Source organism: Diceros bicornis, chromosome 19 (assembly GCF_020826845.1).
Source record: "Diceros bicornis minor isolate mBicDic1 chromosome 19, mDicBic1.mat.cur, whole genome shotgun sequence".
Classification (NCBI taxonomy): Eukaryota; Metazoa; Chordata; class Mammalia; order Perissodactyla; family Rhinocerotidae; genus Diceros; species Diceros bicornis.
The window spans coordinates 8,027,371-8,039,001 of NC_080758.1; the positions used below are offsets into that span (position 1 = coordinate 8,027,371).

Here is an 11,631-nt window from a genome sequence, read left to right on the forward strand (position 1 = left end):
GTTAATGATCTGAATTTGATGGCTGTATTGTGGTTATGTAGAATAATGTTCTCATTTGTAGGAACACACACTAAAATATTAGGTGGTGATGAGAGCAAGATGTCAGTAACTCACTTTCAAATGATTTAGAGGAAGAAAAGTTCTTCGAATAAGGCTTTTCTGTAAGTTTGAAATTATTTCTAAATAAAAAGTAAGTTTATTGATACTGCCCTACATTCTGTGAACAATAGAGCCAGTATATATATTGGTTAATAAAAACCGAGACAAATTAAAACAATGTAGGATTGTTTCAATGTGAGGAAAAAGAGGCTTCTTCATTGACCAGCTATGTCTCCTTTCACCTTAAAAATCAGCCTCTCATTTAGCAAATGCTTGTAGACCCTGTCTCATGTGCCACTCACTATCCCAAATATGAACAAAATGAACCAGGTTGCTGTTTGCATGGAGCCTGTGTTTTCATTGGAAAGTTGGATATTGGATAAATTTCTATCAGGGAGTGTGGAGAGAGAGAGAATGAGTGTGTGTGTGTTTTCCTGAGTATTATGAGAATCTATGGAAGAAGTTACACAGAATTGTAAATAAAAAATGAATAAGAAAAGGTGCGTTTTCCCTTCTTCGCTCACCACTTCTATTTTCTTATTGTGTCACCCACTTTCACATTCTGCTAATAGCATTCCAACAATTCAGCAACTAAGTACAAAAGATAAAGGAAAAAAGGCCCTGACGTGTTCTCAATTTTATTTAATATAGATAAATCTTTGATCATTTTAGGTGGGTTTGGAGAAAGTCCTTATGTGGAGAAGTTGCCATCCCAGAAAACTGTCTCTGTGACCACTTTCTACGATGCCTAGGAAAAAAATCAGACAAAAGAAAGCATATTTAATTAGTTTTTCATCCAGGTAAGGAGAGAATACAAAGAAAACGAAACGGACCTTATGCCCTTTTACTATTTTTGGTGGAGATAAGGTATTGTGGGAAATGTAACATTACAGAAGTGGGAATTCCTTTGAAAAAAGCAATGACAAGCTACAAATGAAGCTACACAATCTTGGGGTCTATTCGGAGCTCCATGTACAAAGTAATGCACCTTATGATACTGATTGCACGTCATGATATATATTTATCCAGTTTGTTCCAGTGTTTTGTTTTGCTTTGTTTTGTTTTTAAGGAATAAAACAACGCTGTCTTTATTCATTGCATTATAAGAAGGAAATTCCAACACAATATCCAAAAAGGGCACTAGGCTTCTTTTTGTTAAGTTTTAACTAACCTGATTTTCATTGTTTTTCTAATTATCAAATTAATACATGTTCATTACAGAAAACTCAGAAAATATTGAAAACCATTATAGGGAAAGGAAATATTAATCCATACTATCACTCTAACACAGTTAACATTTTAGTGTATACTTGTCTGTCATACACAAACACATACACCACACGATGCACATATTTATTGTCTATATGTGTATGTGTGTGTCTATTTAAAATCCAATTCATCAAGTTATGATCACATTGTTGTATGCACTGTTCATCAATGTGCTTTTTAAAGTACAGAACAGTTCATTGAATAGATGTAGCATAATTATTTCAACGAAGCCTTTACTTTTAAACATTAAAACTCTTTCAAAGTTTCTTATTGTAAATAATGTTGTAATAAATACATTAATATATAATAATTGAGAACATCATTGCTTACTATTTTATGATAAATTCATTGAAATGGAATTGCTGAGTCATAGGGTAGATTTCTTTTCATGTGTACGTTTCTCCATTTTATATCCCATTTCAGTGTTATGTAATGAGAAAGGAGTAAGTAGAACGCAAGTATTTTGGAATTGTGGGTAATTTCAAAGTGTCTGCTCATCATCTATTTCTCAATGACCAAATGCAAAGTTATGGAAAGACCGTAAGTTCACAACTACTATGGAGACTTAAAGAAACGTCTACTTAGAGGAGAAAACCTAAAGAAAACTGAGAGATGAATTTTAACTTCTCTGTAGTGAATTCTGTATAGGGCAAGGGTTTATAGGAGTTTTAGGGAATGGAATGAGAAAGGATGGAAACGATCAGCTAAGTGCTGACCACCATATGACATGAATTTTTTAAAAAATGACAGTAACATTTTAAGACTTACTAGGCGTGAATTGGTATATTTAGGTGGAAAACAATTTGATTTTATTGACCAAATCCATTTTCAAAATGAAATAAATACCCAAAGTCTATAGTTTACTTTAGGGTTCACTCTTGGTGTTGGACATTCTTTGGGTATGGACAAATTTATGACAGGTATCTATCATTATAATATCACAGAGTATTTTCACTGCCCTGAAAATCCTCTGTTCTCTGCCTATTCACCTTTCCTCCCAGCCCCACCTCTGGCAACCACTGTCATCCCTCTCCCCACATTATTGGTGGGTATGGCTGGGCAGGTCGCCAGCCACCACATTTGCTATCTAGAGTTCTGTTCCCTCATCATAGGTTATTAACCTTCAGTGGACACCTGGGCCAAGCTAGCTCTATCTGAATCAATTCTCCAAGAATTTGGATTTAGGGCCAAAATTCCATGCTCAGAATCAAGCGTGGTTTCCTGAACAGAGAAGATACAACATTTGGGAGATCCAAGGCAGCCCTCCCTGTTCTGCCCTTATAGACAGGGCAGCAGCTGGAGAGCAGAGCCTGGGCCAGAGAACAGAGGGAAGCAGACATGAGAGGTGGACAGAGCCAGTGTCATGTAGCCTGGATCTAGTGTCTGCTTCTGTTATTACACCTGTGGCCGCCATGAGAAAATCCTGAATCTTAAAGCCCATGCCTGTGATTTTTACTGTTTCTGTATGTACATCCTGTCACTCTTACTATACTACCTCTATAATTAGTGAGGAGATTTTTTTTAAGTAATAAAAGCAATTTTCAAAGTGGTATACACACACGTTCCTTTATATACATATATATGATGTATATATCATAGATAGATAGATAAAAGAATATTGCTCTATCATCCCAATGTTAGATTTCACATCATAATAGTGAGGGGGAAAAGCATCTGAAACAAATGGGCATCTCAGATGTAACCTCACATGGTAAGGTAAGGGCAGCCTGGGAGAGCATTGGAACACTGGCATCTAATGTATGACCATGAAGTCCTGGGGTCCTTCCGATCTGCCCTTACAACATTACCATGAGTGAGGGAGATGACAGAGGAGAGCTGCATCATGTTGAACACGGAGCATGGAGCAAGTCAGATGGCACACTGACCCGTCTGACCTCCGACTGCCCAGGCTGCGTGCTGGCCATGCATACCAGTTACAGTGGAATCAGGACATTTCTGTGGAATACCACCTGTTTTCCTTCTTTCCCATCCTCAGAGAGAGCCTTAAGACCCAGATTGCCATCTTTAGGCACAAGGTAGGCAGTGCAAAATCAGTGAAGTAGACTGGATGCCATAGAGAAATTATGCTGTTTCTCATTAATCTTACAACATATGATTCACCTTTAGTTGTATCTTTCAATTTCCTATATTTGCCAGAGACGTGAGTACTAAAAAAATTAAAATTTCCTCTTCACTGTAAGGTGCAGAAAACAACAACAGTGCAGGAATACTGATAAATAGCAACCGGAACTTGGCCTCAGTGTTGGGAGTAATGGAGGAAGTGGTGGGAGCTGTGGTGGTCAGGAGAGTATATCATCCGTTTCAACAGGAAAAGTCCTAATAAAGTCTCTGCAATTTTTGCCATCAGGAAATATAGCATCAGTATTACCTGATCTTTCAATTTTTTTGTGGGGAAAGGCAGATTGGCCCTGAGATAACATCTGTGCCAATCTTCCTCTATTTTGTATATGAGATGCCACCACAGCAAGGCTTTAGGAGCAATATGTAGGTTCACGCCTGGTATCCGAGCCCATGAACCCCGAGGCTGCCAAAGCAGAGTGTGTGAACTTAACTAGTACACGAGCCGGCCCCTTCCTTTTCTTTTTTAACAACATTATTAAGACTTAATTCACATAGCACAAAATTCATCTGTTTGAAGAATACAAATTAATGCTTTTTAGTGTACTTAGAGAGTTATGCAACTATCACCATAATCTAAATTTAGAACATTCTCACCATCCCCAAAAAGAAACCCCATTCCCATTAGCAGTCACTTTCATGACCCCTCCCCTCCCCTCCTGCCAACCACTGATCTATTTTCTGTTTCTATAGATTTGTCTGTTCTGGACCTTTTATATAAATGGAATGGTATAGGGAGAAGTCAAGATGGCGGCATAGGCAGACTCTGAACTCACCTCCTCCCGCGGACACAGCCAATTTACAACTTCTCGTGGAAAAATTACCCCTGAAACAGAACTGAAAACTGGATGAGAGGAACTCCTGAAACAAAGGACAATCATAATTGAGGTGGAAGAGGCAGAAACTCCCTTCTGGAGAGAAAAAAACACTGCCTTCACAAGCCGCAGCACCTCACGGCCGCCCGGGAGCAGCCCAAATGTACACAGCCCCCCTGGAGGAGCAGGGCCCTGAGCCGGGGAGTGCCTCCACCGTGGGCATTTTGTGGACCCAGCACAGTCGAGACGAGTGGCATAATATCTGACTTTGCCTGCTACTAAAACATTGGAGAGTACCCCCAGAAAAGCTGGGTCACAAAGAAATTAAAACCGGTTCTTAAAGGGCCCACACGCAAACTCACCCATTTCAGAAAGCAACCTAAAATCACCAGAAAGAAAGGTGCACAATGCTGTGGTGAAAAGAGACCCACCTGATAGGCCCTGAGTGCATCTCGCCGAGAGGTGAGACCTCTCCAGGGACTGGGACATTGGCGGCGGCCATTGTTGTGGCCTGGTGTGGGCGTGCTGACACAGACGCCATTGGAGTTCTCCTGAGGCCTGCTAGCCCAGCGTCTGCCCCACCCACTGGAGCACCGATTTAATCCAGCTCAGCCAGGACAGGCAGCCCAACCTAAAGACTGGCCCCACCCAACAACAAGCCCTCAGGCAACTTGTGGGCCTGCATAGATTGGTGACTGGATTCTCCGCAGCCTGGAAACTGAGCCTACTTCAGAGGGGCAGGGCGTGCACAAGGAGCAGGTGGAGAGTGTGTGCCGGTGGTGGAGTGTGTGGGGCTCCTGCCTTGGAGAGACTGGGTCCATTTCAGGAGGTCGGGGTGTGCACAAGGGGCAGGACTGTGTTGACTGTGTGTGTGGACCTGTGGGCGGCAGGGCTTGTCAGCTGCAGAAGACTTGTGCTTCTCAAAGACCCACATAGGGGGTTTGCCCCACCTTCCAAAGCCTGAAACAATTGGGTGCTCCCGTGCCTGAGGCCAGCCCTACCCAGCTCCAATCCTCAGAGAGCTGACAAGAGACCTAAAGGCTGGAGGCTTATAGCAATTGTAAGGCCCTGAGCCTAACAACCTGCCACACTGGGGGCCTACTCACTTAAAAGAAATACCGCAACACAAATGTGGTATTAGAACTTGCAGCCAACTGTGCTGGGGCTCCCCACACCTGATAAAGAGACTGAAGGGCCCACAACAACTACAAGCAGCTGAGCCTTACAACAGCTGGCCAGGAGCATATCTCGGCCTCCCTGGGTGCCTACAGGGAGAGCAAACAAGCCACAACAGAAGGACACACCTGGCCCACATAGGAGTCACCCCTGGAACATTGAGAACTGAGGGAAGCACACTGCAGGCCTCCTAAGGCATCACTTATATAAGGTCACCTATCCAAGAGCAGGAGACGTAGCTGACCTACCTAATACATAGACACAAGCACAGGGAAAGAGGCAAAATGAGGAGGCAAAGGAATACATTCCAAGTAGGGGAACAGGACAAAACCCCAGAAAAGGAACTAAGTGAAACAGAAATGAGCAACCTACCTGATAGACAGTTCAAACAAAGAGTGTTAAGGATGCTTACTGATGTGGGGAGAAGAATAGATGAACTCAGTGAGAATGTCAACAAATAAATGGACGATATAAAAAAGAACCAATCAGAAATGAAGAATACAATACTGGAAATGAAAAATTCACTAGAGGGACTCAGAAGCAGAGTAGAGGATACAGAAGAATGGATCTGGGAGCTGGATGAAAGACTAGAAGAAATTACCCAAGCTGAACAGGTAAAAGAGAAAAGAATTAAAAAGAGTGAGGACAGTCTAAGGGACCTTTGGGACAACATCAAGTGCACTAACATCCGTGTTATAGGTGTCCCGGAAGGAGAAGAGCGAGACAAAGGGGCAGAGAATCTATTTCAAGAAATAATAGATGAAAACTTCCCTAACCTAAGGAAGGAAACAGACATCCAGGTACAGGAATCACAGAGAGCCCCAAACAAGATAAACCCAAAGAGGCCCACACCAAGACACATCATAATCAAAATGTCCAGAATTAAAGATAAAGAGAGAATCCTAAAAGCCACAAGAGAAAGACAAGTTACATACAAAGGAAACCCCATAAGGCTATCAGCTGACTTCTCAGCAGAAACCTTACAGGCTAGAAGAGAGTGGCATGATATATTTAAAGTGCTAAAAGGAAAAAATTTACAGCCAAGAATACTCTACCCAGCAAGGTTATCATTCAAAATAGAAGGAGAGATCAAAAATTTCCCAGACAAGCAAAAGTTAAAGGAGTTTGTCACCAAGAAACCAGTCCTACAAAAAATGTTAAAGAGACTGATTTAAGGGGAAAAGAGAAGACCACAAACAGGAAAAATTATCTATTTCCATGATAAGAGGGTAATGGATACAAATGAACAAAAAAGAGGTTAGATATAATATCAAAAACATAAAATGAGGGAGGACAGGAGTTAAAGAGTAAAGCTTTCAGACAGAGGTCAAACTAAAGAGACCATCAATTCTGTATAGAAGGAGAAAGGAACAGAGAAGGACTACTAAAACACCGAGGAAAAAAAAAGTTAAAAAATGGCAGTAAGTACATACTTATCAAGAGCAACTTTAAACATCAATGGACTAAATGCTCCAATTAAAAGGCATAGGGTGGCTGATTGGATAAAACAACAAGACCCATTTATATGCTACATACAAGAGACTCACTTCAGCCCTAAAGACACTCATAAACTGAAAGTGAAGGGATGGAATAAGATACTCCATGCAAATGCCAATGAAAAGAAAGCTGGGGTAGCAGTACTCATATCAGACAAAATAGACTTTAAAACAAAAACTGTAAAAAGAGACAAAGGGCATTACATAATGATCAAGGGAACAATCCAACAAGAGGATATAACACTTATAAATATCTACGCATCCAATGTAGGTGCACCTAAATATATAAAGCAATTATTAACAGATATAAAAAGAGAAATAGACAGTAACACAATAATAGTAGGGGACTTTAACACTCCTCTTACACCAACGGATAGATCATCCAAACAGAAGATCAATAAGGAAACATTGCCCTTAAATGACACACTAGAACAGATGGACCTAGTAGATATATACAGAGCATTCCATCCAAAAACTGAAGAATACACGTTCTTTTCAAATGCACATGGAATATTCTCCAGGATTGATCACATATTAGGCCACAAAACAAGTTTCCATAAATTTAAGAAGATTGAAATAATACCAAGCATCTTTTCTGACCACGACGGTATGAAACTAGAAATCAACTATAGGAAGAAAATCAGAAAAGCCACAAATACGTGGAGATTAAACAAAATGCTACTGAACAACGACTGGGTCAATGAAGAAATCAAAGAAGAAATCAAAAAATACCTGGAGACAAATGAAAATGAAAATACGACATGCCAGAATTTATGGGATACAGCAAAACTGGTTCTAAGAAGGAAGTTTATAGCAATACAGACCTAACTCAACAAACAAGAAAAATCTCAAATAAACAATCTAACAATGCACCTAAAGGAACTGGAAAAAGAAGAACAAACAAAGCCCGAAATCAGTAGAAGAAGGGAAATAATAAAAATCAGAGCAGAAATAAATGAAATAGAGACTAAAAAAACAATAGAAAAAATTAATAAAACCAAGAGCTGGTTCTTTGAAAAGATCAACAAAATTGACAAACCTTTAGCTAGACTCACCAAGAAAAAAAGAGAGAAGGCACAAATAAGTAAAATCAGAAATGAAAGAGGAGAAATGACAACAGACACCTCAGAAATACAAAAGATTATAAGAGAATACTATGAAAAGCCATATGCCAACCAATTCGACAATCTGGAAGAAATGGATAAATTCTTAGAATCATACAACCTTCCAAAACTGGATCAAGAAGAAGTAGAGAATTTGAACAGACCAATCACCAGTAAAGAGATCAAAACAGTAATCCAAAACCTCCCCCAAAATAAAAGTCCAGGACCAGAGGGCTTCCCTGGTGAATTCTACCAAACATTCAAAGAAGACTTAATACCTATCCTTCTCAAACTCTTACAAAAAATTGAGGAGGGGGGAAGCTCCTTAACTCATTCTATGAAGCCCACATTACCCTGATACCAAAACCAGACAAGGACAACACACAAAAAGAAAATTACAGGCCAATATCACTGATGAACATCAATGCAAAAATCCTCAACAAAATACTAGCAAATCGCATACAACAATACTTTAAAAAGATTATACACCATGATCAAGTGGGATTTATTCAAGGTATGCAGGGATGATTCAACATTCGCAAATCAATCAATGTAATACACCACATTAACAAAATGAAGAATAAAAATCGCATGATCACCTCAATAGATGCAGAGAAAGCATTTGACAAGATACAGCATCCATTTATGATAAAAACTCTGAATAAAATGGGTATAGAAGGAAAGTACCTCAACATAATCAAGGCCATATACCACAAACCCACAGCTAATATCATCCTCAATGGTGAAAACTGAAAGCTATCCCTCTAAGAACAGGAACCAGACAAGGATGCCCACTGTCACCACTCCTATTTAACATAGTACTGGAAGTCCTAGCCAGAGCAATCAGGCAAGAGAAAGAAATAAAAGGGATCCAAATTGGAAAGGAAGAAGTGAAACTCTCGCTATTTGCAGATAATATGATTTTATATATAGAAAACCCTAAAGAATCCACCATAAAACTTTTAGAAGTAATAAACGAATACGGTAAAGTTGCAGGATACAAAATCAACATACAAAAATCAGTTGCATTTCTATACACTAACAATGAAGTACAGAAAGAGAAATTAAGAATACAATCCCATTTACAATTGCAACAAAAAGAATAAAATACCTAGGAATAAACTTAACCAAAGAGGTGAAAGATCTGTACACCGAAAACTATAAAACATTGTTGAAAGAAATTGAAGAAGACACAAAGAAATGGAAAGATATTCTGCGCTCTTGGATTGGAAGAATTAACATAGTTAAGACATCCATACTTCCTAAAGCAATCTATAGATTCAATCCCTATCAAAGTTCCAACAACATTTTTCACAGAAATAGAACAAATAATTCTAAAATTTATATGGAACAACAAAAGACCCCGAATAGCCAAAGGAATCCTGAGAAAAAAGAACAAAAATGGAGGTATCACACTCCCTGATTTCAAAATATACTACAAAGCTATAGTAACCAAAACAGCGTGGTACTGGCACAAAAACAGACACATAGATCAATGGAATAGAATTGAAAGCCCGGAAATAAACCCACACATCTATGGACAGCTAATCTTTGACAAAGGAGTCAAGAACATACAATGGAGAAAAGAAAGTCTCTTCAACAAATGGTGTTGGGAAAACTGGATAGCCACATGCAAAAAAATGAAAGTAGACCCTTACCTTACACCATACACAAAAATTAACTCCAAATGGATTAAAGACTTGAATGTAAGACCTGAAACTATGAAACTTCTAGAAGAAAACATAGGCAGTACGCTCTTCGACATCGGTCTTAGCTACATATTTTCAAGCACCATGTCTGACCGGGCAAGAGAAACAATAGAAAAAATAAACAAATGGGACTACATCAAACTGAAAAGCTTCTGCACAGCAAAAGAAACCATCAACAAAACCAAAAGACAACCTAACAATTGGGAGAAGATATTTGCAAACCTTACATCTGATAAGGGCTTAATCTCCAAAATATATAAAGAACTCATGCATCTCAACAACAAAAAAACTACCAACCCAATTAAAAAATGGGCAAAAGACCTGAACAGACATTTCTCCAAAGAAGATATACAGATGGCCAACAGACACATGAAAAGATGTTCAAAATCATTAACTATCAGGGAAATGCAAATCAAAACTACAATGAGATATCACCTCACGCCCGTCAGCATGGCTATAACTAACAAGACAGGAAACAACATGTGTTGGAGAGGATGTGGAGAGAAGGGAACTCTCATACACTGCTGGTGGGAGTGCAAACTGGTGCAGCCACTATGGAAAACAGTATGGAGATTCCTCAAAAAATCAAGCATAGAACTACCATATGATCCAGCTATTCCACTGCTGGGTATTTATCCAAAGAACTTGAAAACACCAATGCATAAAGATACATGCACCCCTGTGTTCATTGCAGCATTATTCACAATAGCCAAGACTTGAAAGCAACCTAAGTGCCCATCAAGGGACGAATGGATAAAGAAGATGTGGTATATATACACAATGGAATACTACTCAGCCATAAGAAACAGTGAAATCTAGCCATTTGTGACAACATGATGGACATTGAGGGTATTATGCAAAGTGAAATAAGTCAGAGGGAGAAAGTCAAATACCATATGATTTCCTTCATTAAGTAGTAGATAATAACAACAATAAACAAACACATAGAGACAGAGATTGGATTGGTGGTTACCAGAGGGGAAGGGGGGAGGGAGGAGGGCGAAAGGGATAATTCGGCACATGAGTGTGGTGATGGGTAGTAATTAGTATTTGTTTGATGAACATGATGTAATCTATGCAGAAATAGAAGTATAATGATGTACACCTGAAATTTATACAACGTTATAAACCAATGTTACTGCAATATACAAAAAATTTAAAAAAAGAAAAGATAAGAAAACTAAATAAATAAATAAATGGAATGGTATATTATGTGTTTTTCTGAGACTGACTTGTTTCACTTAGCATAATATGTTTGAAGTTCATCCATATTGTAGCAGCTATCAGTATTTTAAGAGCAGCCAGCAACACAGATTTTTATGTGAACTCTCTGCATTGTTACATGATGGCCCCTAATTTAAAAACACAGTGTAGTCAAAATAAAAGATATGTGAGAGTTGATCTGGTTTTTAGGCCGCTATTTTGCAAACTTTGTTGAGAGTAGAGACATTATAGACAAACACTGAAGAACCACTGAAGTCAGAGCCGTTTGCCTCTGTGTCCCACTGAGTGGACAACCAAGGGCAGGATAGTGGGAGGAGTCCGTCCTGGGTGCAGGCAACGAGGACACGCATTGTTCAGAGAGAATTTTTAAGTGACAATAAATAGCTAAGTTGGCCAGCTTCTGGGGCCGGCCCCCTGGCGTAGCGGTTACGTGCACGTGCTCTGCTGCTGGCGCCCCGGGTTCGGATCCCGGGCTGCACCGACGCACCGCTTGTCAGGCCATGCTGTGGCAGCATCCCATATAAAGTGGAAGAAGATGGGCACAGATGTTAGCCCAGGGCCAGTCTTCCTCGGCAAAAAGGAGGAGATGGGCATGGATGTT

The 11,631-nt window shown here is 39.5% G+C and overlaps 1 long non-coding RNA gene across 1 annotated transcript; it reads right to left on the minus strand.

Annotated features, from left to right (window-relative positions):
• Positions 1-731: 731 nt before the first annotated feature.
• Positions 732-4,829, minus strand: LOC131418106 (uncharacterized). Its single transcript, XR_009222854.1, has 3 exons — positions 4,754-4,829; positions 4,284-4,368; positions 732-847 (listed from the first exon to the last, which is right to left on the minus strand). It is a non-coding gene; the product is annotated as an uncharacterized LOC131418106 (long non-coding RNA).
• Between the last annotated feature and the right edge of the window lie 6,802 nt (positions 4,830-11,631).